This window comes from Podarcis erhardii, assembly GCF_964252035.2.
Source record: "Podarcis erhardii genome assembly, chromosome: 6".
In the NCBI taxonomy this organism is placed as follows: domain Eukaryota; kingdom Metazoa; phylum Chordata; class Lepidosauria; order Squamata; family Lacertidae; genus Podarcis; species Podarcis erhardii.
The window spans coordinates 73,839,948-73,867,662 of NC_138510.1; the positions used below are offsets into that span (position 1 = coordinate 73,839,948).

Consider the following 27,715-nt stretch of genomic DNA (forward strand, 5'->3'; position numbering starts at 1 on the left):
AGCCCGCAAGAGCCATGTAGAGCTTGTGTGCGGCTCTTGGGGACTTATCCTGCCTGCCTCCCCCCTGCATTCACTCCATAAGACGCACACACATTCCCTCTTACTTTTTAGGAGGGAAAAAGTGCGTCTTATGGAGCAAAAGATATGGTATATTGTACAGCGGAATGTACAATCGTTTAAATATTGTAACTTTTCCCGCAGAGGGAACAGTTGGGCGAAACATTCTTCAAGCTCTTTCGGATACTACTGGACCAAGACTGCTTTCCCTGGCTTAGTGTCAAACAACGTGCAAAGAGGAAAAGGGAAAATAAGTGTGATTGGGGGGGGGGGTGCATGGCTGTAAGGATGGAATAAACCATTTAAAATGCTCCACTTGCATTTCATTTACTATGAAATGCGTATGACGTACGATAAAACTGGCGAATAAATTAGGTCCAGGGATTTCACCAAGCATATGGAGATGCCACTCCCTGTGGTCCTCTAGAATATATAGAATAAACATGTCTCTGTTCATTTTCTTCCTCCACCCACCACATGCTGTTCCTTGGAACGTCCACAAAACACCAGTTCTCGTTGCATTTAAGAAAATAAGAAAAGACAACCCAGGTAGAAGAGTAGAACTTCCCCTATGTTTAAATAGCAACCCTGAAGAAAGATGAGCTTCTGACTTCTGGGTAAATCTCATTTGCCAGTCAAAAGTGAGAGAAATGCTGTTTTAATAGAACATGAACGCAGGGAGATCTGTCAAATTTACCTAACTCCCTGATGCTTCTGAATCTCATTTGGCCATAATGGTTTTGTTTTAGCAAGCTTTGTAATACGTTCTGCAGCATATGTATTACTTCACTGAGTCTCCTTGGGGCAGGGGAAAGGCAGCTAATAAGCACTTTGATAAATGAAAGGAAACAGAGGCTCACTCTGAAGGATCAGTCACTGTATTTTTCGCTCTATAAGACGCACCAGACAACAAGAGGAGGAAAACAAGAAAAAAAATATTCTGAACCTCAGAAGGCAGAACAGCAAGAGGGATCACTGCACAGTGAAAGCAGCAATCCCTCTTGCTGTTTTGGCTTCAGGGATAGCTGCGCAGCCTGCATTCGCTCCATAAGACGCACACACATTTCCCCTTACTTTTTAGGAGGGGAAAAGTGAGTCTTATAGAGCAAAAAATACGGTATGTGTTTGGAAATATCAAGTGGTAGAAGACTTCCTGGGTGTCACTTCAAGTCACAAGAGGACAATTGCATGCTTCAGTGCAGTCCCAAGTCAAAAACAATCTAACACAGAATGATGAACTCTTCAACCTGTTGCAATCAATGTGATTAAAAAGGCTTAATTCTTTTCTTTTTTTGCATTATGGAAGTGCCTCTGGAAAGTTAGCATGTCAAGGAGAAGAATGCTAGGTTAATCTTCCCGATGTGCTACATTTCTATGCATATGGAGCTTTGCTTCTTCTCTTACATTTTTGTCCGTATGGGTGGGACAATTTATTTGTATCTGCATTACACTATACATAGCCTGTGGTGGTCAGACTGTCTAGACTGGGGCTTCTGACTACTATAATTCTCACACAACAGGGGCAGCCAACGTGGTGTCGTCCAGATGTTTTGGGACTACAACTCCCATCATCCCTGACCACTGGTCCTGTTAGCTAGGGATGATGGGAGTTGTAGTCCCAAAACATCTGGAGGGCCGAGTTTGCCTATGCCTGTCATAAACTATGTTGGCTGCAGCTGATGGAAACTGGAGTCCAAGAGCATCTAGAGCCACGGTTCCCAACGTGGGGCACATGCCACACAGGGGGGCAATTTTATTTTTTGGAGGGGCAAGCAATTTGAGAATGAGTTATTAACCGTGAATGGCCTTTTAGGCTTCCTCCACGTGAATAGGAGTTCACTTTTTAAATAATGAGAATTCTATGTCATGGGGGGAGCTTCAGGATTTTAGAGATGCTTAGGTGGGGCAAACTCTCAACCCATCTAGCTTGAGTTTGTAGTCAAGAATAGTTAGGGCTGCCGCACATCTGGATTTTTCCAGACATGGCTGGGATTCGGGCAGCAGAAAGGCCTCTGTGTGAATTTTTGCCGAATCTGCGAAATGTCCAGGAAAACCTGGACATACGGCAAGAGGTATTTTTTTAAAAAAATCCATAAAAATTATGAAAAAGCCCCCAAATTAATATTTTTTGGCAGATGTTCCCCTCAACAATTTTGACCCCCCTCCCAAAAAGAAAAGCTCAACAACTTTGTTTTTTTTAAAGATATTTATTAAATTTCCAAATATTACCAATAAAAAGAAAAAAAACAATAACACAACAATAAAAACAAATACACACAACAAACAAGTATAATTTCAGTCCCTTATTTTGTTATTCCTTAGTTCCCTGACCTCCTCATACCTCCCCTTTCTGTATTCCAATTTCTAGTTATCAATTCAACAAATCCTCTCCCTTATTCTCAAATTAATATTTCACCTTTCTTTTCCTTTTACTTAATCATTATCACTGAAAACCTCTTAACTTCTAAATCCACGTCATTCTAGCATTCATTAATTTTGCAATATTTCCTGAGATAGACCTTAAATTTCTTCCAATCTTCTTCCGCCGTCTCTCTTCCCTGGTCCCTTAGCTCAACAACTTTGTGCACGTTTTCACCTTTGAGGATATGGCAACCCTAAGAATAGTTGGACCATTCTCGCCCAACTTGGCATAAGCTTCACCTGACCTTAACTAGTAATTCCCTTCCTATTCCTAGTGGAAGCCCACTTAAACAGTAGCAAGATCAGGAGAGATTTGGGGAAATCAAAAAGAGGAAAATATCTGTGGCTTGCTCAAGCCAAGCACATATTCTTTGAATTATTGGCTAAGTGGTGTCATCCAAAGTTACAATGTAGGGTTTGGAAAAAGCAAAGTCCATGCTTATTATTTTACTGGAAAGCTTAAGGAGTGCTCCTGGAATCTACTTTTAATAAGTATGGGAACCTTTTAATAAGGGGCCAATGGGAAGAAAATGCCAGGTAGAAGAATTAGAACAAGCTGAACGTGACACAGAAGCTGAAGGAAGAGTATTTATCTTTCAGATGGCTGGAGGCGGAAAGGCTTGAAAATTAAAGACTTCTGCATTGTTTGGCAGGAGCCCCTTCACTTCAGGGCAGGAGGCTTCCAGCAATGAAAAAAAATTGAAGATGCTCTGAGGAACAGGATGAAAACAGTAGATCATGTTGGTCATAAATGTTCTCTCAGTAGGGATGTTGCTATAAATGCTATAAAGTTTGCCGAGAGAGGGTTAAAGCATGTGATGATTTCACTCCTACTGAAGTCAAAGGACTTCTACTTTTTTGGCCAGGTTGTATGGACACAATCCAGTTGAAAATACTAAAATATACATCACTGAAATGTGTTCCCCAGCTTCTGATTCCGTGGGCGCTCAGAGTAGGTCACGATAAATTGATAAAAGTCTGTATAAAGGAGCAATGACTACAACAAAATCCCATTTTTGCGAAACCTCCCCCCTAAATAAATTCACACATGACTCAAATTTTGGTTTTGGTTTTTGGCAGAATTTAGGCCACTTTATTGATTACAGAAAGTGACTGGTTGCATAGGCTCTGGTTCGACTAGCTCCCTGCCATGCAGGTAGCGCTGACCCAGGGTTCCAGCGTAGGTCAACCAAGGGTGAACACTTGGATAAGTGGAAAGCAGGGAATGGGCTAACTCCGCCACCCAAATGTCCCCCTGGACTCAGGTATGGGCACAACCCCCTCACAGGGGTTGACCAAACCATCGAGTCCCTGGATTCCTTTAACAGAATACCCTTCACATAGGGATGGCGAGAGCCTTCTCCCATCCCTGTCACCCGAACCAGAGCCTATCCGCAAGCTTACAAGTTGCTACGCGGCAGGCGAAACCCAAATGGCAACAGCCAATCAGCCAAGTGGGGGAAATTCCTGCCGTGCCCCTGTCCCAATGACAGAAGACACACAACGGCATAGCAAGGTCAAGCGCAAGCCCTAAATATAGGGAGAGGTGGGTGGGTGTTCCGAATGCACGCGCCGAAAGAGGAAGCTCTGGGTCACGTGCATGGGCATAAATAGGTCCCTCAAACCGTTTGGACTGCGTCCCATTGGCCAGATTGCATCCACCTTCGAGGGACCAATCGGTTGTTGTGGCTGACCAGTAGTACCCACCCACCACACAGGGTGTTGGTTGCCCAGGTCTCACCGCAATACATGCCCTCTTTAAGGGAGGACCCGATAAAACAATATCCCTTGGAAAAGACCCTGATGTTGGGAAAGATTGAGGGCACAAGGAGAAGGGGACGACAGAGGACAAGATGGTTGGACAGTGTTCTCGAAGCTTCGAACATGAGTTTGACCAAACTGCGGGAGGCAGTGGAAGACAGGAGGGCCTGGCGTGCTCTGGTCCATGGGGTCACAAAGAGTCAGACATGACTAAACGACTAAACAACAACAAAACGATATCAGCTATTGGTCATTTTCAGGTGCTGGGAGGCTATGGCTCAGCTTACTGGTATCTTGTAAAGGGACCTGCAATGACTACCAATCTTCCTATCACCTGTATCAGAGACAGCAGGCAACAACAGTACGAGAGAGTTATTGCTCTCATGTTCTGCTTGTTGGTTTCCTATAAACCACCATGGACAAGAGGATACTGGACTAGATAGATCTTTGGTCCAGCAGGACTCTTCTTAAATTCTCTCATTTCATGAGATAGCACAGAAACACCATCTTAAACTCCTATAAGATGTAAGGGATCCAAAGCGAGGTCGGTATAGTTCAAATTCCTCTGTTGCTGCCCACTCAGAATCTTCATAGTAATTATGGTGCTAAACCCTAACCCTACACAAAGCTATTCTGGGAAATGTATTTTTGACTCCCCCACCCCCAATGAACATAAGGAACTGATTTCAGTGCCCCTTCCCATCCCACCCAGTCCAATAACTGTCTGCCTCTTAACTCATCTAGAGAGATGTTAATTACGGTTGCCATATGTCCGGAATTTCAGTATCTGGAATACTGCAGCCGCAAGCAGTGTCCGGCCAGAAATCGCCTAAATGCTCAGGAAAATGGCAGCCCCAGCCAGCAATTCCTTTGCTCAGCAATTTTGGGCAAAACTCAAAAAAGCTTATCACATACACAGCCCAACAAGACAACGACAAGAATCCACCAACAGCATACAAATCAATATGGCTAATCTGATCCAAAAACACCCACCCACCCACCCCACTCACACATGAAAACAAACTTCACAACAGCCAATCTGTTATGTACTGAGTTGAATAGGATCCAAAATGTAGCAGTCTGATTGGTCCTAGAACAATAGGATCCAGAATGCAGCAGTCTGATTGGTCCACAGGAGCCACCCAATCCAGCTCCAGGTGGAAGTGAATCCGCAACCTGATTGGCCTACAGGAGAATCCAGGAATTAGCCAATCATGTGGGGCCCATTGTGTAAATAATGTATATAAAGCAGACATTGTGGGGGAACTTCCATTCCTCCTCACCACTATGAGCTGAATAAAGAGCATGAAATCCACTCTCGACTCCAAGTATATTTCACAGTCACAAACAAACAACCACACCCTAGGCCATGGGTAGGCAAACTAAGGCCCGGGGCCCGGATCCGGCCCAATCGCCTACTAAATCCGGCCCGTGGATAGTCCGGGAATCAGCGTGTTTTTACATGAGTACTGTAGAATGTGTCCTTTTATTTAAAATGCATCTCTGGGTTATTTGTGGGGCCTGCCTGGTGTTTTTACATGAGTAGAATGTGTGCTTTTATTTAAAATGCATCTCTGGGTTATTTGTGGGGCATAGGGATTTGTTCATTTTTTTTCTTTCAAAATATAGTCCGGCCCCCCACAAGGTCTGAGGGACAGTGGACCGGCCCCCTGCTGAAAAAGTTTGCTGACCCCTGCCCTAGGCCAACCCCAACCTCTCTCACCACCAAAAGAACACAAGCGAATAGCAAAGAACTTGCACAAGCAACGCTGACACAAAACCCCACACATACATTAAGTAAAATAGAAATCCCCACCCCACCCCCACCCACCATGGTCCCCTCCACCTCTTCCCCCTTTTCTTCCTAATGTAACACTAATGTCTCAACAAATGAAACTGATCTGTAGAAAAATGTAACTTGAAAAAAAGAGGCATTGCACATACTTTTGTAAACCAAGAAATCTTTAATAAAAAATGCATTTTAAAAAAGAGAAAAGGCTCACCAACTTTTCTGTCCGGATGTTTTAATGGCAATACTATGTTACTTGCTTTTTCCCTCTTGCATCTGGTGAGCATGCAAAGGAAACAGGATAATGAGAGCAGGAGAAATCTGAAACAAATCTACCGATTTCCTGCTCCAGAATCTGCGCACAAAAGCATGCTCTAAACAAAGCACTACTCATAATACTTAAGTTAGATTACCCAGGGTATTACATGGGACATAATTTAGATATGCATTCATGAATGCAAGAAACCAGCATAAGGCGTAGTGTGCAAAGTTGAAACCAGACCAAATAGATTCCATATTATTTAAAGCCCTAAAAACTAATTTTTTTAACAAAGGCCAGATATTTAATTGAGCAAGGGCCAACATCCAAAGTCTTTTCTTAATGCAGAAGACAAGACACATGGGCCGAAGACTCTCCTCTCCAGTGCAAACAGCAACTGAGGCATTGGCAGAACGAAGAGTCGGACACGACTAAACGACTAAACAGCAACAATCTTCTTTGATTAACTCATCTCTCACAACATACAATCAGTTGCATCTGACTAATAATCCTTATGTAGTCTGACAACTGTTGTGGGAAGGGGAATACTTGCATACCCTCCAACATTTCTCCAATGATAATACGGACATCCTATTCCATAATAATTTTTTTACTATTTATACCCCACTCATCTTATTGGGTTGCCCCAGCCACTCTGGGCAGCTTCCAACATAAGAAAACATTAAATATTGAAAAAGCTTCCCTAAACAGGATTGCCTTCAGATAGCTCGGGAGTCAGATAACTCCATACCCTCCAACATTTGTCCAGTGAAAATAGGGATTTCCTAAGGAAAAGCGGGACATTCTGGGATCAAATCAGAAACTGGGACCACTTCTCTAAATCAAGGATGTCCCTGGAAAATAGGGAAACTTGGAGGGTCTGTACTTGCCTGTAGTTTTTCCAAAAATTGTTTAAGGAGACCAGTAAAATGAAAACACCATTCCACAAATTGTTTTAGAACAAACAGTCCATAAGCTGCATTCTTCTGTATGACTAGACTATGCCAAGAAGTAGAATGTTTTTTTGAGTCAGCTGTTCCTGTTATTATAAACCTATAATGCCAATAAAAAACTTTTTGTTAAAAGAAAAACCTTGCCCTTAAGGTGATAGCTGAGGAGTTTCCAGACATGCTAGTCATGCGATAACATTGTTAATGTTTCACAAAAGTATTGTTTAGATGGCCACGAAAAGCGGGCAATGAATTCATGAGTTCCCCAAATCACCTAAATACATTCTTCTTCCAATTCCAAGAAACCAGAAGAGACTATTCATCTATGCTGCCCGGACTTTGTTAGCTCAGAGATGGAAAAAACCCCAGTCCCTACCAGAGAAGAATGGCAGATAAAACTGATGGACTACTCCAAAATGGCAAAGCTGACCGGAAGATTTAGGAATCAGGAATATCTAATTTTTAATAAGGAATGGGGGAGATACATAATTAATATTTTTTTAAAAACCTATTGTAAACAGCTAAAAGTATTAGTAGGATTGATATGAGACTTGTAGCTAAAAGTTGAATGGTGGATTAATTAAAGACAAGATAGAATTGGAATAACAGATGAGATGCAGGAGAAAATGTTGACGTAAGAATCTACACAAGGGGAGAAGGGAAGTCAAAGGGGATTTATTGACTGTGTCTTAATTGTTTTCCTTCTGGTTGTTTGTAACCTGAAAACCCAAAATAAACTTTAAATAAATAAATAAATAAATAAATAAATAAATAAATAAATAAATAATTCTTCCATGAAGTATGCAAGAGCTGTTTATATCTCTCTATGCACATGTGTAACCAATCTGGATTTTCATTTAGCTGCGGCAAGTGAAATAAGAAACTTCAGCATCCTGGTAGAATAATCAGTGGGAATTTCTTCTTTTTCTTCGAAACACCTCACACACTAATTTTGCAATGGCTCACAGGACTGGCAAAACCAACCACTCAGAGGTTGTGTGTAAGCTAGAATCCTATGTCTGCTTACTTACTTGGGAGTAAACCCCACTCCTAACCCAGCGAGTCTTTCTCCTGAGCAGATGTCCATCAGATGGCACTGCCGTTTATTAAAGTATACTAAGCACTTTACAGATCTAACTTTTTTCATCTTCAAACAACCTGCTGTAAAAGTGTTGACCAGAGGTCTTACTCACATTTCTTAATAATTTTATCGCTATAGGGATAATTCACATATGTGAAGGGTTTGCTTTATCTCCATGCAATCTCTCCATTGTGTAGAAAGGCATGCAAAAGTCATTTCTACAATCACAACAGATGCAAAAATAGGGTAGCCATATGTCCAGATTTTCCCTGACATTACCAGGATTTCAAAGGCAGAAATGACGTCGGGGGGGGGGGGGGTTCCAAAATGTGGCGCTTTGTCCTGGATCTTAGGCAAGTCAATTGAAAAATCACGTTTTGTAAGTGCAACAACTTTTGGGTTTTCATTTAAGAAAGCTCAACATTTTTGGGGCCTCAAGCTTTTACCATGTACGTACTTTCATAGAAGTTTTTTTTCCTGTGATTCTCGGCATGTTCTAGAGTGAAAATTTCAGGAAGTTAAAGCCCATCTTCCAGCAGTACATGTCATTTTAGAACTTCACTGTTCCTCAACACATTCTGAAATTCAGTGAGAATGGGTTTTCCAAAAACTGGTGGCCTCAACTGGTGAGTTCACAACATAAGTGTTTTTACACATATAATTTTAAAGATAGCTCTACATGTGAATGTCCAAGAAGATTTGATTTTTCAAAAATGTGAAGTACTTCCACCTCAAAAATGAAAACATTTGGGGAAATGTCTCTCTGAAGGAGGAAAGCAGGCTTTCAAGTGTATTTATAGAGAAGCAGAACCTGTTCTGTTTTCAACTGAACTCAACAGAAGGTGGAATAATTTTGTGTGAGTGACCATTAGCATCTAGTGTTTCATTTGAAGACTAAACGTATTTTCATACATGGGGCTCAACTCACCTTTTAAGGGCTAATCCAGATGGCCTATTTACTCAGCATGCACCCTGATTTATTTGCACAGAGCCTATGAAGAGGTTAGCTTCTCTGTGGTCTTTATTTAGCATTCATTCTGACTTATTTTCAGCGTGGTTACTAGGATTGCCATACGTCGGGAACAGAGAAGAGTTTGGATTTGATATTCCGCTTTATCACTACCCAAAGGAGTCTCAAAGCTGAACTTCTTTGCCCGCCCCCCAACAACTTTGCCAAGCTCAACAACTTTTTTGAGCGGATTACCAAAAAAGCAGCTACAAGGAGTGTTTCTGCTGCATTCCTCCTCATTTGCATTCCAAACGTCAAAAGGCCCGTTGCTTTAAATTGAGTCGTTGAGCTCGGGAGACAGCGTGCTTTGATCTCTGTTAATTGCACAAACCTATCTTTCCAGTATGCACTTGAATCCCTTCTGTAAAATACAGCTCACAACAGCATCACCTCTTTCAGAAACAGGACACATTAACAAGGAATATCGCCCCCAGCTTGTGATGACAGCTTCACAGTGAGGAAATGAACCGTCCTCCAGCGGCTCCCAGGCACTTAACATATTGTGAATAAGAGGCTCGAGGCCAATTTATTGTCCCAACATTTGCTTCTGCTGCCTTTACCCCTTCATAGAAAGTTAATTCAAAATGTTCTTGCTTGATCTGTGACTATATTTTTCAGGCACAATTTTCTAATTAAGAACTTGTATTTCGTGTGCCTCCTCAAGAAATCTGGAGGGTTGCAACACAAGAACGGGGCCTTCTCTGCAGTGGCTCCTCCATCTTCATACCTTTTCTGGTCCTGGAAGACCAGGGGAAAGGGGAGCTGGTTGCAGCAGGAGCAGGAGACACCCTGGCTTCTTCACCAGCCAGACTTATCTCTGCCTCTGGCCCTCCCTCCTCTCCAGCCTCCACTTCTGCCTCTGATTCTGGACTGCTCTCTGCCACAGACTCTTCCTGCTCACTAAATCCTGTTACTTCTTCAGCTCATCCTCCCAGGCTGCTTCCTCTTCTCCCTCTGACCACCTCGCCATTATCCTACCATCAGTCTCCGGGCTTTGAGCCTTCTTCCCTTGGGGGTTCCCCAGCTGGCGCCAACCACCACTTCAGCCAGTCAACGATATCTAGTATCATACACTGTCCACAAGCTAAAGCACCATTTCGCTGCATTTAAATGCATACCTGTCTTGGGGTACGCAGCCAAGGTTGATATTGGTCATGTGAAAGGAAATGGCACATAGCCACATGAAAGGAAACAAGAGCCAGGGTGGTGCAGGGTTAAAGTGTTGGACCAGGACCTGGGAGACCAGAGTTCAAATCCCCAATCAGCCACAAAGCTCGCTGGCTGACCTTGGGCCCGCCACTGTCTCCCCATATAGCCTCCCTTGCAGGGTTATTGTGGTGAAGTTTTCTGAATGCACGTCCCATGATGGCCACTTATGTTCAGTTACTAAAGTGCAGATTAGCAACATGGAAGTTTCGTTCTCTTTGAAGGTGTGGACATGATTGTTTCTAAGGCCTTAATCCCCATAAACATTTTCAAATCTTGCACTACAAATTCCCCTCTCCATTATTGAGTGGTTACATATCTCCATAGCATAGATAGATATAGTCATACCTTGGAAGTCAAAGGGAATCCGTTCCAGAAGTCCTTTCGACTTCCAAATATTCGGAAACCAAAGCGTGGCTTCTGATTCGCTGCAGGAAGCTCCGGCAGCCAATCAGAAGCCGCGGAATCCCAGTTGGACATTTGAGTTCCAAAGAACGTTTTCAAACTGGAACACTCACTGCCGGGTTTCGATCGTTTGGGAACCAAAGCATCCGAGTACCAAGGCATTCAGGGTCAAATGTATGACTATAGCTCGCTCGCTAGCTAACTAGAGATCAAGATTGGTAATTTTATGATTTTTATTGTATAAAGGTTGAATGAACAAAGATAAACATTGATAAGAGATAATTAGAAGGTTGGTCTTATGTGCCTCTGTCCCTACTTGTGGTGTCTCGTGGGTGGCGCTGTGGTCTAAACCACTGAGCCTCTTGGGCTTGCTGATCGGAAGGTTGGTGGTTTGAATCCCTGCAATGGGGTGAGCTCCTATTGCTCTGTCCCAGCTCCTGCCAACCTAGCAGTTCGAAAGCACATCAAAGTGCAAGTAGATAAATAGGTGCCGCTGCGGTAGGAAGGTAAACAGCATTTCTGTGCTCTCTGGCATTCGTCACAGTGTCCTGTTGCACCAGAAGTGGTTCAGTCATGCTGGCCACATGACCTGGAAAACTGTCTGTGGACCTGAAGGCGAGATGAGCACCGCAACCCCATAGTCACCTTTGACTGGACTTAACCATCCAGGGGTCCTTTACCTTTACCTTTTTACTACCAAGTAAGTCCCAATGGGACGTGGGTGGTGCTGTGAGTTAAACCACAGAGCCTAGGACTTGCCAATCAGAAGGTTGGCGGTTTGAATCCCCGCGACGGGGTGAGCTCCCGTTGCTCGATCCCTGCTCCTGCCAACCTAGCAGTTCGAAAGCACGTCAAAGTGCAAGTAGATAAATAGGTACCATTCTAGCGGGAAGGTAAACGGCGTTTCCGTGCGCTGCTCTGGTCCACCAGAAGCGGCATAGTCATGCTGGCCACATGACCCGGAAGCTGTCTGTGGACAAACGCCGGCTCCCTCAGCCTATAGAGCAAGATGAGCGCGCAACCCCAGAGTCGGTCACGACTGGACCTAATGGTCAGGGGTCCCTTTACCCATTTACCTTTACCTAAGTCCCAATGAAGCAAGAATTGCACTCCTAAAAAAATTTACCTGTTGAGTTAAATGGGGTTGCATTTCACAAGTACAGGATTGCACCTTAAATTATTCAGATTAATATGTTTGGATACAAATGCTAAGGATCTGCTGCCAACCACTTTTGTCAGTGTATTAACTGGCTGACAATCTACTTAGAAATGAGACATTGCAAGAATTCTCAGTGCCGCAATGGCCTTTGTGCTGTTTTTATTTATTGAAAGGCATATTTCATTTTTTGGCTTGGTCTCCAGACAGTTCATATTCCTTGAAGAAACTGATCCAGCGGTAGCACCATGTCAGAATATTTTCACTCCAGTAAAATTGCATCGAATGGATACTTTTCAACTTGGAACATTTTGTTCTGCAGATATTGAAATAACACGGACAGAACCCTAATTAATGATTTTTCCATTCATCTGCTTTGAGTTACATTTGTTTTGAAGGAAGTCATCTAGGTAGGCTTTACAGATTAAAGAACTAACCTCTAATCTAATTAACATACTGCTTTTACGAGCTTTAGCTTTCATTTAGAAAACCTCAATTGTTCAAATAGAGAATCTCTTCTGGGATTTAACAACCTTGAAATTATTTGTAATGCCAGGATAGGTTTCAAGAGGACTGATCTGTTTGCTGGGTCCAAGACTTAGCTCATATTCCTTGTGTAGCCATCACAACCACATGACTCCTCATTCTACTGCAGGCAATGTTAAAGAAAATTGATTCCGATCTAGGAGACAGAGGGGAGAGGTGACGTCACCCTTTTCTCTTTCACACTCAGGCCTTGCACAATGACACAGAGCACACACACGTCCCCTGCCATCTGTGTGTACACATAGGTATACAGTGGTACCTCAGGTTACATATGCTTCAGGTTACAGACTCTGCTAACCCAGAAATAGTGCTTCAGGTTAAGAACTTTGCTTCAGGATGAGAAGCTGCTCTGGCGGCGCGGCAGCAGCAGGAGGCCCCATTAGCTAAAGTGGTGCTTCAGGTTAAGAACAGTTTCAGGTTAAGTATGGACCTCTGGAACGAATTAAGTACTTAACCTGAGGTACCACTGTACGTCTACAACAGCTCACGCAGGGTTGCCATATGTCCTCTTTTTCCAGGACATGTCCTCCTTTTCATGGGTAGAGTCGTCATAGCAATCCGTAGTTAAAAGTCGGCAAATGTGTCCTCTTTTTTGCTCTTCAAAATATGGCAACCCTACTTAAATAGCTTATCTGATGGTGAGAATTAATCTTAATATTTCTATCTTAAGAAACAGTTAACATAACCTCCACAGGACATTGACAATGACTCAGTTCACCTATAAAATTAAGTGATGGCATAGCACCAATGACCAAAAGTGTAGATTCCCAGAGCAGACCTTCCAAGTATCCCTACTTTCCAGGGACATTCCTCATTTAGAGAAGCTGTCCTGGTTTCTGATTTGGATCTGGTTCTCAGTGTGATTTCGCCTAATGAATTGAAAGGAAATAAAAAACTGAGATTGCCATATTTCAAAATGTAAAAATCAGGACACCCCAAAAGTTGTGAAGCTTTTTTTTAGGAAGACCCCAAAATGTGATTTTTTTAAATTTTAGTCGGCTTTCGGATATCCTGATTTTTTCCCAACAAACAAGAAACATTAATGACAAACTGAATATCTAATACAACATTTTACTATCTTTCAGGCTGCACTTTCCACTTTTCAGCCTTACAGTAACATTTCTGCATAAAAGGCATTTGGGTACAGGGACTGCATTTAGATTTTAACATGCGGTACATGTACAGATTCCCCCCCACCCACCATATGTGCATGCTGGGAACCATTATTGTTTGGGAAAGGCCTCCCCAAGAACCATTAGATGGTCTCATTTTCAGTGGCTTAAAATAAATTTGTTACTACATTCCCCTGAGTGTGGCCTGATGTCTTCACTTAAAAGCAAATTTTATTTCATCTTCTTTAATTAAATCCAATCATGTCTTTATTGCACAGTGCCTGTCAGCATCTTTCCTAGACTTTGCTGGGGCTGGTTTTTGCACAGTTCATAAATCATTACATAATTCAGATTGGATACTACTTTCTTATTGTGAAAATCTGCATTGTATATGGAACACTTCACTGTCTATAATAATTCTATGGGCATAGTCATTTCATGTTTTTTCTTAGGACATGATCATGTCACATACTATAAAAGCAAGCATCTTTAAAATACATCTGTATGTTTAACACGATCTACCAGATGCAACGTTGCCCATCACATGTCGTTATCCACTGAGCAGCTGAAAAAGTAGAAGCTGTTCATTTTCGCTAGCAAAGATGGGCAGCGTTGCATTTAAGCTGACATTTCTTTTTAATTTGTGGGAAATTAGCCAGCACAGATGCTCTCATTCACAAACCGTGTGAGTGTGAGAAACTGCGAATGATTGGGATCAGACCTACCTGGTCTGATAAGAATAAGCCAAGTATGCTCTTGTGCATCAAAGTCCGCACAAGCACCACAACAACAGCAACAATTTATTTGAAAGCAGAACAAAACAGTTGGGGCTATGTGTATACTGAAATTACCCAATTAGTTTGAGGTGGCTGAGTTTTTGGCCAAAGGCCCATCTTTTCTGTTGGCCAACCTTCTGAGGGCAACCTGCCATGACTGGTTGGGCAGAATGTGCTGATGTGCATGTAAAAATATTACCCGAATGACCCATATGCAATGCAATGCCTGTATCTAGAAGCAACCGAAGTCTGTTTTTGGAAAAGATGTGGGACAGAAAGATTTGGGACTAGATAGAAGTGTTGGATACTGCCGGGGAGACGGGGGCATTTGGCAGGCCCCCAGCTGGCTCCAGCCACCGGCCAGCAGCCGGGCAATCTCTGGAACAGCATCAATCAGCGACACGAGCCTCAGATACGTTTAGAGACTCGGCAGGCTCTTATCAGCAGAGTGAATAAATCCTCACAATGGAAGTGGCGGACAGAGACATGTGTAAGCGTTATTTACAGGCGTTTATTCAGCATAGTTCAGGAACAAAGGAAAAAACATGTCTGCTTCCCTTCGTCTCCAGCAAACAGCAAGTAAAGCAAAAGCAATATACAAACGGAAGTTCCCAGCAAGCCTGTGCTGGAAGTAAACAGGCATGTGACACACAACAGTCATGCCTGTTCCCTTTTAAGATGGAACGGAACTATATCCTAACAAGAAGGTCCCAAAGGAACTCGGGACTCTTTAGTATTGCCCCTTAATGAATGGCTGGGTGTTGCCCTGATTAGGGCTGGACGATGTCAGCTTTTCGACACTGTGGTGTATCACCAGTCAAACATTGTGGTCTGGCAAAATACCGCTACAGTGGTACCTCGGGTTACATACGCTTCAGTTTACATACGCTTCAGGTTACAGACTCCAGAAATAGTACCTTAGGTTAAGAACTTTGCTTCAGGATGAGAACAGAAATCGTGCTCTGGTGGCACAGCGGCAGCAGGAGGCCCCATTAACTAAAGTGGTGCTTCAGGTTAAGAACAGTTTCAGGTTAAGAACGGACCTCCGGAACGAATTAAGTACTTAACCCGAGGTACCACTGTATGTTTAAAAAACAAGCTGCATTGGCCTCAGCCCACGAGGCACTGGGTGAAACTGCCGCAGCTCTCACTCCAGCGCCTAGTGAGCTGGGACAATGAAGCTGGTTTGCGAGCCTCCCCATCCCTGGCAGAGCCATCCCCGGAGCTCTCCCCGCTTGCACGGGAGCCAGCACCGGGCTGGGGGATCCTTTAACTGCTTGGCTGAGGTGAGCGGCAACCACACACTCCTCAGCCAAGCAGTTGAAAGACGCGGGGGGGGGGGCACAAGCTGTATATCAGCGCCTCACTGCTGCTGCTTGTTTCTCCCTCTGCGCAGTGTGAGGCCAGAGTGGGATGGTGGTTTCACTCAGCTGGTGTATTCCTGGTGAAACCGTGCCGCTGGAGGGAGTCAAGAGTCTTGTCAGGAAGAATGGACAAAATTTAAAGATTATTTAGTTAAATATGTTAAGTTAAATTAATTGGAAAAGCTTGCAAATACCAGATAGGCTTAGGATTTAAATACGTAATGTGATAAATTAATATGTTGAAATTTAGATTAGGAAAGAAAGAAAGAGATTAAGTGATAAATTAATTTAAGAGAATATAGGTTTTGGAAAACTGTTAAAATGATATACACTGAAATTCAACCAAGGGGGTACGAGGAAGTCGCTTAACAATGTTAATAAGATTAGTTTTAATAAGGTTAAGATTTTTGTTTGTTTGTTTATTTGTTTGTGTGTTTTAAAATTTGTGGAAAACCAATAAAAAATTTTTTTTTGGAAAAGTGTCTTGCCTTCCCCCAGCGAGCGTTGCTGGCAGAGGGACTCAGGAGCGGGGGTGGTTTCACCAGCGATGTACCACAGAGTGAAGCCAACATCACTGTCTGCTCCTCACACCGGTCCTGGGTGATATATCGTTATATCGCCCAGGCCTAGCTCTGATAGCATTTGGATGTTGGACCAAGTGGCACATCTAGGATGCCCAGGGCAACTGGGGGAGGGGGAGGGGGAGGGGGAGGGGGAGGGCACTCCATTTTCCCTTTCAGTGGAGTTTGGAAGCTACTCTCACTGTAGCACCCTGCTTGTGGTTAACGCTTAGCTGGAATGAAATATTCAACGCAGCAATAGAGAAATTAAAATAGTAATTTATTTGTCAGACAAATAAATAAGAGGCTCAGTGGTACGTGGTTACCAAGCTCTGGCCTGGCCTCCTGCCATTCTGGCCAGCACTTATATTCCCTTAATCCAGCCCCCTTTGCTCCTCCTGTGGCTGCCTCTGTCCAATCAGCCTGGTTGAAATTCCTATTGGCTGTTTGCTAGAACCAATCACAAAAGATACACCCACAAAAGATACACCCATTTCCTTGCCCTTATAAGGGAGACAAAGAGCTATATATATGACATATAAGTAATAATATATCTTACATGGAATCTTAATTACCAGCTCACCTCTTGCCCTCCTTGCCCTATTGCCTTCTAAAACAAATGTTTAATCTTACATTTTTTATGTTCAACAGATGTCAAGGATCTTGAGTTTCACATCAACATTGAAAGATTTCCTTCATTTAATGTTTCTAAACAAAATGCCTGACAACTATATATCAAGACTGCTTGGATGGCGTCTTCTGTCTGGCGGGGGGGGGCTAGGCTCATTTGCCCCTCTGGTCTCCTATTGCAATATGACTCTATGAAATAAGAATCTAGCATTCCTTAAATCCTTTGCATAATTACATTTAAGCCAATATATTTAAGCTAATATATTTCATACATTTATCATAGGTCTTAAAAGAATAAAGCTTTTCAAAGTAAAAAGGAAGAAACTCAGTAAAACAGCTCTTAAAAGAAGCCTCTTCAGTTTAAGAAAGAATGGCTTTAGAAAAAGACTTCCCCAAAAATGCTCTCTTTCTTCTAGCTAAATGTTTTTCTTTCCATTTGCTCCTGGCTTTTCAACCTTAGAAAGAAGATCTGGCTCATTTTACTGGGAGGCACATTGGTATTATCTTCCCCATTCCTAATGGTGTTTTCTCAGCCTTGGGGCAGCATATGTAATTCTCCCTTTTTATGACTTTGAGAATTGTTTTTCTACTATAAATCAATGGGGCCCTCTTGTCTTAGGAGAATGGCCAAGGTTTTTCTCTGCCTGGCATGAAACATTTGAAAATCCTTTTTTAAGCTCATTTTTAAATACAAGCCTTGATTGAAATATATAGAAGCTTTGATAAAAATGCAGGCTTATGGTTAGGTGCCTCATTCCCCCCTTTCAAGCTCAAGGACCTTCATCCCAAGTGTCCTTGATAGCTTGACCTTCATCATATTCCTGAGGTAAAGCTCTGTATAGGGCCATGATATGAGGTAGAGTTTCATTTGAAACCATCTTGCTAATTGTACTTCTAAAACATGAAATGATACATGGCATCATACATAAAACCAATACTACTACTGTCAAGAAAAACAAGCAAGACAATAGTATCCCTTTGAGTCCTGTGACATTAGGTAACCAATTGGTGAGCCATCCCATATCCCATCCTTCCCATGTTTGTACTGGGACATGTGCTATATTCTCCATCTTTGTGGCCAACACACGGATTGCCTCACCATTATCAGAAATGTTAAAGCAACAGGCATTCCCTGTCAAGTTCAAGACTCCACATAGGCCTCCCTGCCTGGCAAGTACATAATCCATTCCCATTTTCAGCTGCAAAATGGCGGCTCTACTTTCATCCAACTGTTGTGCAATAAGTCTCAAACTCTGGGCCGTTGCATTGGTTACAAGTTCCACTACTGCTTGCAATCGAATTATTCTGTTTAGATTATAAATAGGATCCCGTGCCCCTTGTATGAGCTCACCAGGATTCCAGGAGGCAGGATCATAATAGGCTATAATGCACTCTGGCGGCCAATCATCAGTACCGCTCCAACTTTGGGTACTTCCTCCTGCTATATGAGAAATATCAGCATTCCTTCGTGTTCGCCTGGCCGAACTAGTGGGCATAATCCACATTGGTGGTAATACCCAACCCAAGAAACAAGTCCCACTCCATTTGGAAGGGAGTTTCTTGTACGCCCATTCTCCACATATCCACCACAACCATCGGGTCTGAGGTTTTTGGTACGGGGAATACAGAAGGCGAAATACCAAAAGGGGTAGAGAGTTTACAGTGCAGTATGTTAGATTGCCTTTCTCTGTCACAGTTATGTTCCACACCACTTTCCATGCATAAATAAAAGGAGGTGCACAGGGCAAGGTATTCCGAGTTCGATAGGTAGTACCGTGTGCCCAGGTATGACTATTCTTCTTATAATCCCAAGTATAGTGACAATGAGAAGAGCCTATCATGGGAGAATCAGCTGCATCTGATGATTTATGTACACAGAATTCCCCTTGTACAGGTATAACTCGTAATGGTTTAGTTGAGTTCCATCCGGGGAAATTCTGTATTTCAGTTTGGTGTGGCATTTCGCTTACCATACCAATAGCATCTAATGGTATCGGTAATAAGAGCATACCTCCCTCTGAATCATCTGGCCCAAGAGAGCAAACAAGGCAATTGGTCCTATTTGCAACATTAGCTACCATTTCAGCTAAACCTACCCACATATTGTGGTCATGGCTGAATCCATATTTAGCCAATTTGGTCAGATTCAAGGACCCTTCCCCTTCCCAAGGGATCAGGATTAATAATAAAATCATGTTGATGTCTAGTATATGCATTCCTTCCACAAAAGATTACCTTATTGTGATAGCAAATAATTATTAGCCCCAATATAATTCCCCCAGTGACAGAAATGGGGAACCACCAAGACCAAAACATATATCCCGAGGATCCCCAATGAGTAATATCTCTGATAATTGTTCCACAAGGGGGGCAGTCAATCAATTGTATTAGAGAATCTTTCCGTTCACAGTCGCTGGTTCAGACGCTCCTCAAGCTTCAGGCGTGCGCAGGTCAGCCAGCTTCCAGGTTGTGGCTGCAGCAGGCCGGTCGTCAAATGTTGCCCGTGACCTAGCCCGTTCCCGGTAGGGCTAGATACAGGGGTTTTTGGAGAGAGTTAGTTTTAAAGGATTAGAGGGGTCACCTTTGCACGTCCAACTGCCTTCAGACTTCTTCAAACGAGAGTGATGAATCCAGGGGGTCACCTCAGCTACCTTCACCGCTGTTGGAGTAGAGAGCAAGACGGTGTAAGGGCCACGCCACTTAGGTGCAAGTGGATCACGTTTCCACTCTTTCACCCATACGCTATCGCCAGCCTGGAACTGATGAATCGGCTCGGCAATGCTGCACGGCGTGCGCTCGAGGGCCCACCTGTTAAGAGAAACAAAAACACGGGAGAGAGATTGCACTTGTCCCTGTGTCACATGATCTCCTATTTGTTTAAGGTCAGCTGGAATATCCTGAACAAAGGAGGGCGGTCTCCCATACAGGAGCTCAAAAGGTGACAACTTAAGTCTTTTTGTGGGTGCACACCGAACACGAAACAGTGTTATGGGTAACACATCTACCCATCCCAATCCCGTTTCCTGGGTTAATTTTGCCAATTGGGTTTTCAGAGTCCGATTCATTCTTTCAGTTTTCCCTGAACTCTGAGGCCTATATGCTGTATGCAGTCTCCATTTTACTTGTAGGACTCGACATACATCTTGTACTACTTGATCAATGAACGCTGGCCCATTATCACTTCCAATGCATCTAGGTAATCCAAACCTTGGGATCAATTCAGTGAGGAGTCTTTTAGTTACCTCTCGTGCCTTTTCAGTTCGGGTGGGAAAAGCTTCAACCCATCCGGTAAGAGTATCTACAAACACAAGGAGATACTTGAATCCCTTAGAAGGGACCAGCTCTGTGAAGTCCACAATTAGGCTTTCCATGGGGACGTATCCCACATGCTGAATTCCAGGAGGTTGTACCGGTCCCTGCCTGGGATTGTTTTTAGCACAAAGAACACATTTCTGTGAAATGCAAGTTGCTAATTGTGATAGATTAATAATATACAACTTCCGACTGAGACTCTCTCTAGTTGCAGTACCGCCAAGGTGAGTAGATTCATGATAATTTCTTACAATTGTGCCTGCTAGATGATGAGGTACATAAATCCTATTGTCCGGCAGGATCATCCAACCGTCCTTCACAACTGCTCCTTCCTGTTCAGCCCACTTCCTCTCTTCTGGGGTATAGTGAGGTTTAACATCTTCTGGAACTACCTCTGGTATGAGGGCTGCTATAAATCCTCCCACAGGCTTTTGGGCTGCCTCTCGGGCTGCTTTGTCAGCAGCATGATTTCCTCTGGTTATTGGATCCCTTCCTCGTCCATGACCTTTGCAGTGCATTACAGCAATCTGTTCTGGAGCCCATACTGCTTCTAACAGGATTTCTACTTCAGGTCCATATTTCAAAGCCTTCCCGTGGGCTCCGATTAGACCTCTTTCTTTCCATAGAGCTCCATGTGCATGCAGGGTTAAGAAGGCATATTTTGAATCAGTATAGATGTTTGCCTTACATCTGGCTGCCAATTGCAGAGCTCTAGTTAAACCTATAAGTTCAGCCTTTTGTGCTGAGGTGCCAGCAGGCAACAGAAGAATGCATCTTTCAAGTCCAATACAGTAAAAAATGTTGCTTCTGGTGGGATCAAACTCAGCAAGGTATATGGGTTTGGTACATTTGGGTGCAAGGTCTCGATAGCCTGGTTTACGAGCCTCAAGTCCTGCACTGGCCTATATTCATCTGTCCCAGGTTTTCGAACAGGCAAAAGGGGTGTGTTCCATTCTGATTGGCAAGGCTTAAGCAGACCATATTTTAATAGGCGGTCCAAATGTTTCTGGATGCCCTCTGCTGCTCGCCGGGGTAAGGGATATTGCTTTACAGATACAGGGGTAGCCATAGGTTTTAGGGTTACTACAATTGGAGCTATATTCTTAGCCATTCCTGGTGGGCTATTTTCGGCCCATACTCCTGGTGGCACCTGTAGAGTTCGGAGGAGCTTGTTTAATTCTGTATCCAATGTGGGTTGGACTTGCAAGGCTGACATTAGGCGCCATGATTGTTCCTTAGGTACTGAGAGGGTAATTATTCCTGCTGCTTTTGATGGCAGTTTCATTTCTGGACCTCGAGGAGTGAAAGTGATTTGGGCCTGCAATTTGGACAGCATATCTCTGCCTAAGAGAGGTATTGGACACTCAGGTATATACAAAAACTGATGGGTTAAACGATGTCCCCCAATCTGGCATTCCAAAGGTTGGAGGAAAGACCTCTTAGCTGACTGTCCAGTGGCACTTTTAATGATTACACTTTTGGATGCCTTTTTCTGCAATAGTTCTGGGAGTACTGAGTATTCAGCCCCAGTATCAATCATAAAGTCTATTAAATGGCTCCCTAATTGAATCGTGACCGTGGGCTCCTGGAAGCCTAACTTTATGGAGTCCGGTCGTTCCTAGTCTTGAGTAAAATCCTCTTCTGCCAGTCCAATGAAATTGTCTCTACTCCGTCCCTGTCCTGGTCTCTGATATCTTCCATCTCGGATCATTCCCCGTCCCCGTTCCTGGTTTCTTGGGCCGGAGCCTGGGCCTGGGCCTGGGCGTACTTCTTCCAACCTCAGGGGTTCAGGACACTCCCGCTTCCAGTGACCCTCCTTCTTGCAATTTGCACATTGATTCCTTCCCAGTGGTGGATTCCTTCCTCGCCCTCGCCCTCCATTTAAGGGGCGGTGGTCTTGCTTCACTGCTGTGGCTAGCATTACCATCTTTTCCTTCTGCCACTTCTTCTTCTCTTGCTTCTCAGCCTCATCCCTATTCCGATAAACTCGGCGTGCAATGGCCATAATTTGGCTCATCAGCATCCCTTCCCATCCTTCTGATTTCTGAATTTTCTTACGAATGTCAGAAGCGCACTGGGCCACAAATGTAGCAGTAATCATTCTACTGTTTTCAGGGGCTTCAGGGTCAAAAGGAGTCCATATACGATAGGCTTCTTGCAGCCTCTCTAAAAAGTCTCCCGGACTCTCATTTGGTTTCTGTTCTACTTCTGAGACTTTAGACATATTAGTGGGCTTCTGGCATGCCCTGCGGATACCTTGCACAAGTGTCTGGCGGTAGGTGGTAAGTCTGGCCAGGTGAATTGCATTGTTTGGATCCCAATTAGGATCTTCCAAGGGAAAGTTATCTTGGAGATGACGGTCAATATTATAAATATTTCCCCCTCTGGCCTGCTCACGCAAATATATCTGTGCCTTTTCAATTATGTCTCTCCTTTCCTCAGTGGTGAACAGAGTATTCAGGAGCTGGCGGCAATCTGTCCAAGTAGGACTATGAGTATTTACTATTGAAGTCACCAAGTCCATCATAGCCTGAGGTTTTTCTGCAAAAGATGGGGTGTGTGTTTTCCAATTCATCAGATCTGTAGTTGTGAATGGAATATATTGCAGGGTCGAAGTTCGAGGTGGCCGTGGTCCGGGTTGCCCATTAACCAGCGCAGGCTCCTCAAGTGCATCAAATACTCTTCTAAGAGGGGCTACTACGTGACCTTTCTCTTCACTTTGCTCTAGGGGCCTCAAATCATAGGGGATGGTATCTGTCGCAAGGCGTTCTTTTAGCAGCTTTATACGCCTGGCTGTATTGCTTGCTGACCGAGCAAGGTCTCCCTGTAACTTCTGTAATATTTCTCTGGGACTTGGATGCACAGGGGTTTGGGGTGGGCAATCAGTTGTTCCACTAAAGGAGACTGTAGATGGAGGTCTATTAGGAGTCACAGGTGGAATAACCACTTCTGCTTGGGCTTTATTATAGGACTCCAATGCCTCCTGAAGATATTTATCATAATCTATCAAGGAATCAAACTCTGTGACTCCACTCCCATTATTCATTCCAGTTTCTTGCCTTGGGGTTACAACTGGTGGAGTGTTTGGATTAAGCTCCCTTCGATGTGGAGCATAGGGTGGAGGTGGAAACACCTCTTCCTCTGGCCCCTCAAAAATGGGTTTGAGTTTATTTGGCAAGATTCCTTTCCTAGCTTCGGCTTTTACAGCCAATAATTTGCATCGTTTGACTTTGCATTCCCTTATCCATGGAGGATTTTTATTTAATGTGCTCAGCCAGGAATCTATATATGGAAATTGTTCTGGGCACCCTCCAGTTTCTTTGGCGATATCAGTCCAAAGTTTGCTCACTAAATTTATATCAAAAGTTCCCTGAGATGGCCATCCAGTATTTTGTTTTGGCCATTCTAGTTCACATAACGTTCTCAAGCGCTCTGGCGTCATTTTGACTCCATATGCCCCTGAGAAGGCTTTCTTAAAATTATTTAACATACACTCAAGAGGTGTATTTTCCCCCTTTGAACCCCCAACTCCCATTGTATGGCCCTGTGAAGTATCCACTCAGTCACTCACAGACGCGCTTTGTGGGTTTCCTTGCCTAGATGGAGTCGCCTCACTAGGAATCGAAGTACTGCCCACTCCACACTCAGGTCAGCTACAGATTGCTCTGTACTTTCTCACACATACAATGCGCTGGATACTTCACCACACTCTACCTCCCAATCCTTCCCTTTCCCTACACCAGATCACCATCTGATGTACCCAACCACCTAGCGTACTCAGTTTCCCCTTACTGAGACGCAGAAGTTTGATCAAGACTTCTCTTCCTCCTAATTAATTGGAGGGCCAAAAATCCCTTTGTGCACTTACCCTTGGTTGGTTCCCTGTTTCCCCCGGTCCGTCGCCGCCAGTGAGCAGGGTATCAGACAGACGAGTCTTCTGCGTTCCCCCTGGAAAAATTTACCAGTGCGCGCTTTGGGTAAGCAGTTGTCCTCTCTCTTGTACCCTGCCCAGTAGGGCGAAGGGGCTGCGTTCCAGCAGACCACTTATCCGAGTCACAGGGCACCATAAAATGTAGCACCCTGCTTGTGGTTAACGCTTAGCTGGAATGAAATATTCAACGCAGCAATAGAGAAATTAAAATAGTAATTTATTTGTCAGACAAATAAATAAGAGGCTCAGTGGTACGTGGTTACCAAGCTCTGGCCTGGCCTCCTGCCATTCTGGCCAGCACTTATATTCCCTTAATCCAGCCCCCTTTGCTCCTCCTGTGGCTGCCTCTGTCCAATCAGCCTGGTTGAAATTCCTATTGGCTGTTTGCTAGAACCAATCACAAAAGATACACCCACAAAAGATACACCCATTTCCTTGCCCTTATAAGGGAGACAAAGAGCTATATATATGACATATAAGTAATAATATATCTTACATGGAATCTTAATTACCAGCTCACCTCTTGCCCTCCTTGCCCTATTGCCTTCTAAAACAAATGTTTAATCTTACATTTTTTATGTTCAACAGATGTCAAGGATCTTGAGTTTCACATCAACATTGAAAGATTTCCTTCATTTAATGTTTCTAAACAAAATGCCTGACAACTATATATCAAGACTGCTTGGATGGCGTCTTCTGTCTGGCAGGGGGGGGGCTAGGCTCATTTGCCCCTCTGGTCTCCTATTGCAATATGACTCTATGAAATAAGAATCTAGCATTCCTTAAATCCTTTGCATAATTACATTTAAGCCAATATATTTAAGCTAATATATTTCATACATTTATCATAGGTCTTAAAAGAATAAAGCTTTTCAAAGTAAAAAGGAAGAAACTCAGTAAAACAGCTCTTAAAAGAAGCCTCTTCAGTTTAAGAAAGAATGGCTTTAGAAAAAGACTTCCCCAAAAATGCTCTCTTTCTTCTAGCTAAATGTTTTTCTTTCCATTTGCTCCTGGCTTTTCAACCTTAGAAAGAAGATCTGGCTCATTTTACTGGGAGGCACATTGGTATTATCTTCCCCATTCCTAATGGTGTTTTCTCAGCCTTGGGGCAGCATATGTAATTCTCCCTTTTTATGACTTTGAGAATTGTTTTTCTACTATAAATCAATGGGGCCCTCTTGTCTTAGGAGAATGGCCAAGGTTTTTCTCTGCCTGGCATGAAACATTTGAAAATCCTTTTTTAAGCTCATTTTTAAATACAAGCCTTGATTGAAATATATAGAAGCTTTGATAAAAATGCAGGCTTATGGTTAGGTGCCTCATCACCAGTACACAAGCCTTGTCCTTCGTTGCTGTTCCTTGAGCAACCATAGACAAGATGGAGCTTGAGACTGAGCAACAAAAATGGACGTGTGGAAAGAAACTGGAGGTAATCAGCCAGCTGTCACTCTGTGGTTTGGAGGGAGCAAAGACCAGAAAGGATTCCCTTTACTTTCCTCCTTGCTTCTCCCTGATGCTGACTGCCCATGGATCCCTCTCCAAACACTGGAGAAAAAGAACGAGCAGTAACAGACTTTTCCTCGTCTCGGAGACTCCTGTTCATGAATTTGTCTCAGTCTGCTTTTGGAAATATCTAGGCTAGTGGCCATCGTCACCACAACTTCTCATAATGAATCCCAGAGGTTTTCTGTGATGTAATCTCTCTCCGCATCCGTAAGTTGCTTTCGTAGCTGGGGGGGGGGGGGGCTTCCTTAAAAGCACAAAGTGCTTTGTTTCTTTCCAGTCGGAAACAGTCCAAACAGGTGGTGTCCAAACAGAGATCAGAGATATGAAACAAGAACAAATGATGATGATGATACCACCATATTGGCTCAAATATAAGCCACCCGAATATAAGTTGCACCTTTAAAATTCAAGAGGGAAAAAGAAAAAAAAAGACAATACCCAAATATAAGCTGCTTTCTTAACATTCCGCAGGCCCTCACACCTATTCCATTTTACCATATGTCTGTTTCAGCAGCGATATCGTAAAAGCCAATTTTTGCGAGGTTGTGAATTTAAGCTGCACTTTAACTTTTCACGGTCAGAATTTGGGAGGTGGGTGGGAGTGAGACTTATATTCAGGCCAATATGGTATACGTGTGTAGATTCCACCATTATCTCTTCTTTGGTGTCCATGGAGATGTAGCCATTACAGTCAAGCCACTCTCACACACACAACAAAATGGAGGCTGTAATAAGATGCCTCCCATGTGACTGTAGTTAACTAATCACACGAGAGTTACTGGGGAACATTCCAGAATTAAACACACAGTAATGCGTTTAAGCATTCCCAATTTCAGTGAATTAAATCACTATGCTTAACATGTTCTGTGGAGTGAGGCCCTTGATATCTGCCCTGAAGTCCTGCCTTGATGATACCCACTGCCCAAAATTCACCTCAGGATTCCATCTGGAAACAAAATAATACTCTTCTTAAGAAAGCAGCCAGTTCTTGGTCCAGCAAGAATTTGGTTCCCTTGAGGCTATTGAGATGGAAGGAAGCCAGTGGGAATACTGAAGAGCAGGTCCAGCATCTTGGGGACTAAGCGTTACACAACCAGGACTCGAAAATAGCAGCCAGCCTTGTCCAGACATGACATCCAAGCCTCCAGACAGACAGCTCAGAGTTCAAGTGTCTCTACTAAGCCAAACTGCTTTTCCCACATCACATCTCTGTAAACACAGCTGGATATTTATCTCCTCATCCCCAAAGACCTTCACAATCCTTTCCAAGCTCAAGCCTTCAGACACAGTTACCTTCCAGGATTTGGAGCTGCCCCGTCTTAGGGTTCACCAGCTTTATAAATAAATTGAGGCACATTGCAGTCAATTTTAACCCAGAAACCTCTCATTCCAGGCCTGGAAGATGCAAATTAACGCCAAGATAACGAACAATTCTATGGACTAATACAAGGCATTTTAATAATGAACAAACAGAATGCTCCTAGCTATGATTTTATGGGTACTTTGACTGATTTTGGGGTGTCCTGGTTTTTACTTTTTGAAATATGGTAACTCTGTAAATACTTTTCCTTTTGTAGGTGGCAAGTGAATCTATTAAAACACAGAAACAAGTACAGTGGTACCTTGGGTTAAGAACTTTTTCGTTCTGGAGGTCCGTTCTTAACCTGAAACTGTTCTTATCTTGAGGTACCACTTTAGCTAATGGGGCCTCCCGCTGCCGCCGCACGATTTCTGTTCTCATCCTGAAGCAAAGTTCTTAACCCAAGGTACTATTTCTGGGTTAGCAGAGTCTGTAACCTGAAGCATCTGTAACCTGCAGTGTCTGCAACCCGAGGTACCATTGTACTTGTATCTACGTCACTTGTTCTCCAGTGTTTAACTCAT

The 27,715-nt window shown here is 43.4% G+C and overlaps 1 long non-coding RNA gene across 1 annotated transcript in view; it reads left to right on the forward strand.

Moving 5' to 3' along the window:
• Positions 1–27,715, forward strand: part of LOC309344037 — a 196,211-nt gene that overhangs the window by 87,978 nt on the left and 80,518 nt on the right. The window contains exon 2 of the long non-coding RNA XR_014157567.1: positions 15,451–15,541. This is a non-coding gene — a long non-coding RNA (uncharacterized lncRNA). The remainder of the gene's footprint in view (positions 1–15,450; positions 15,542–27,715) is intronic.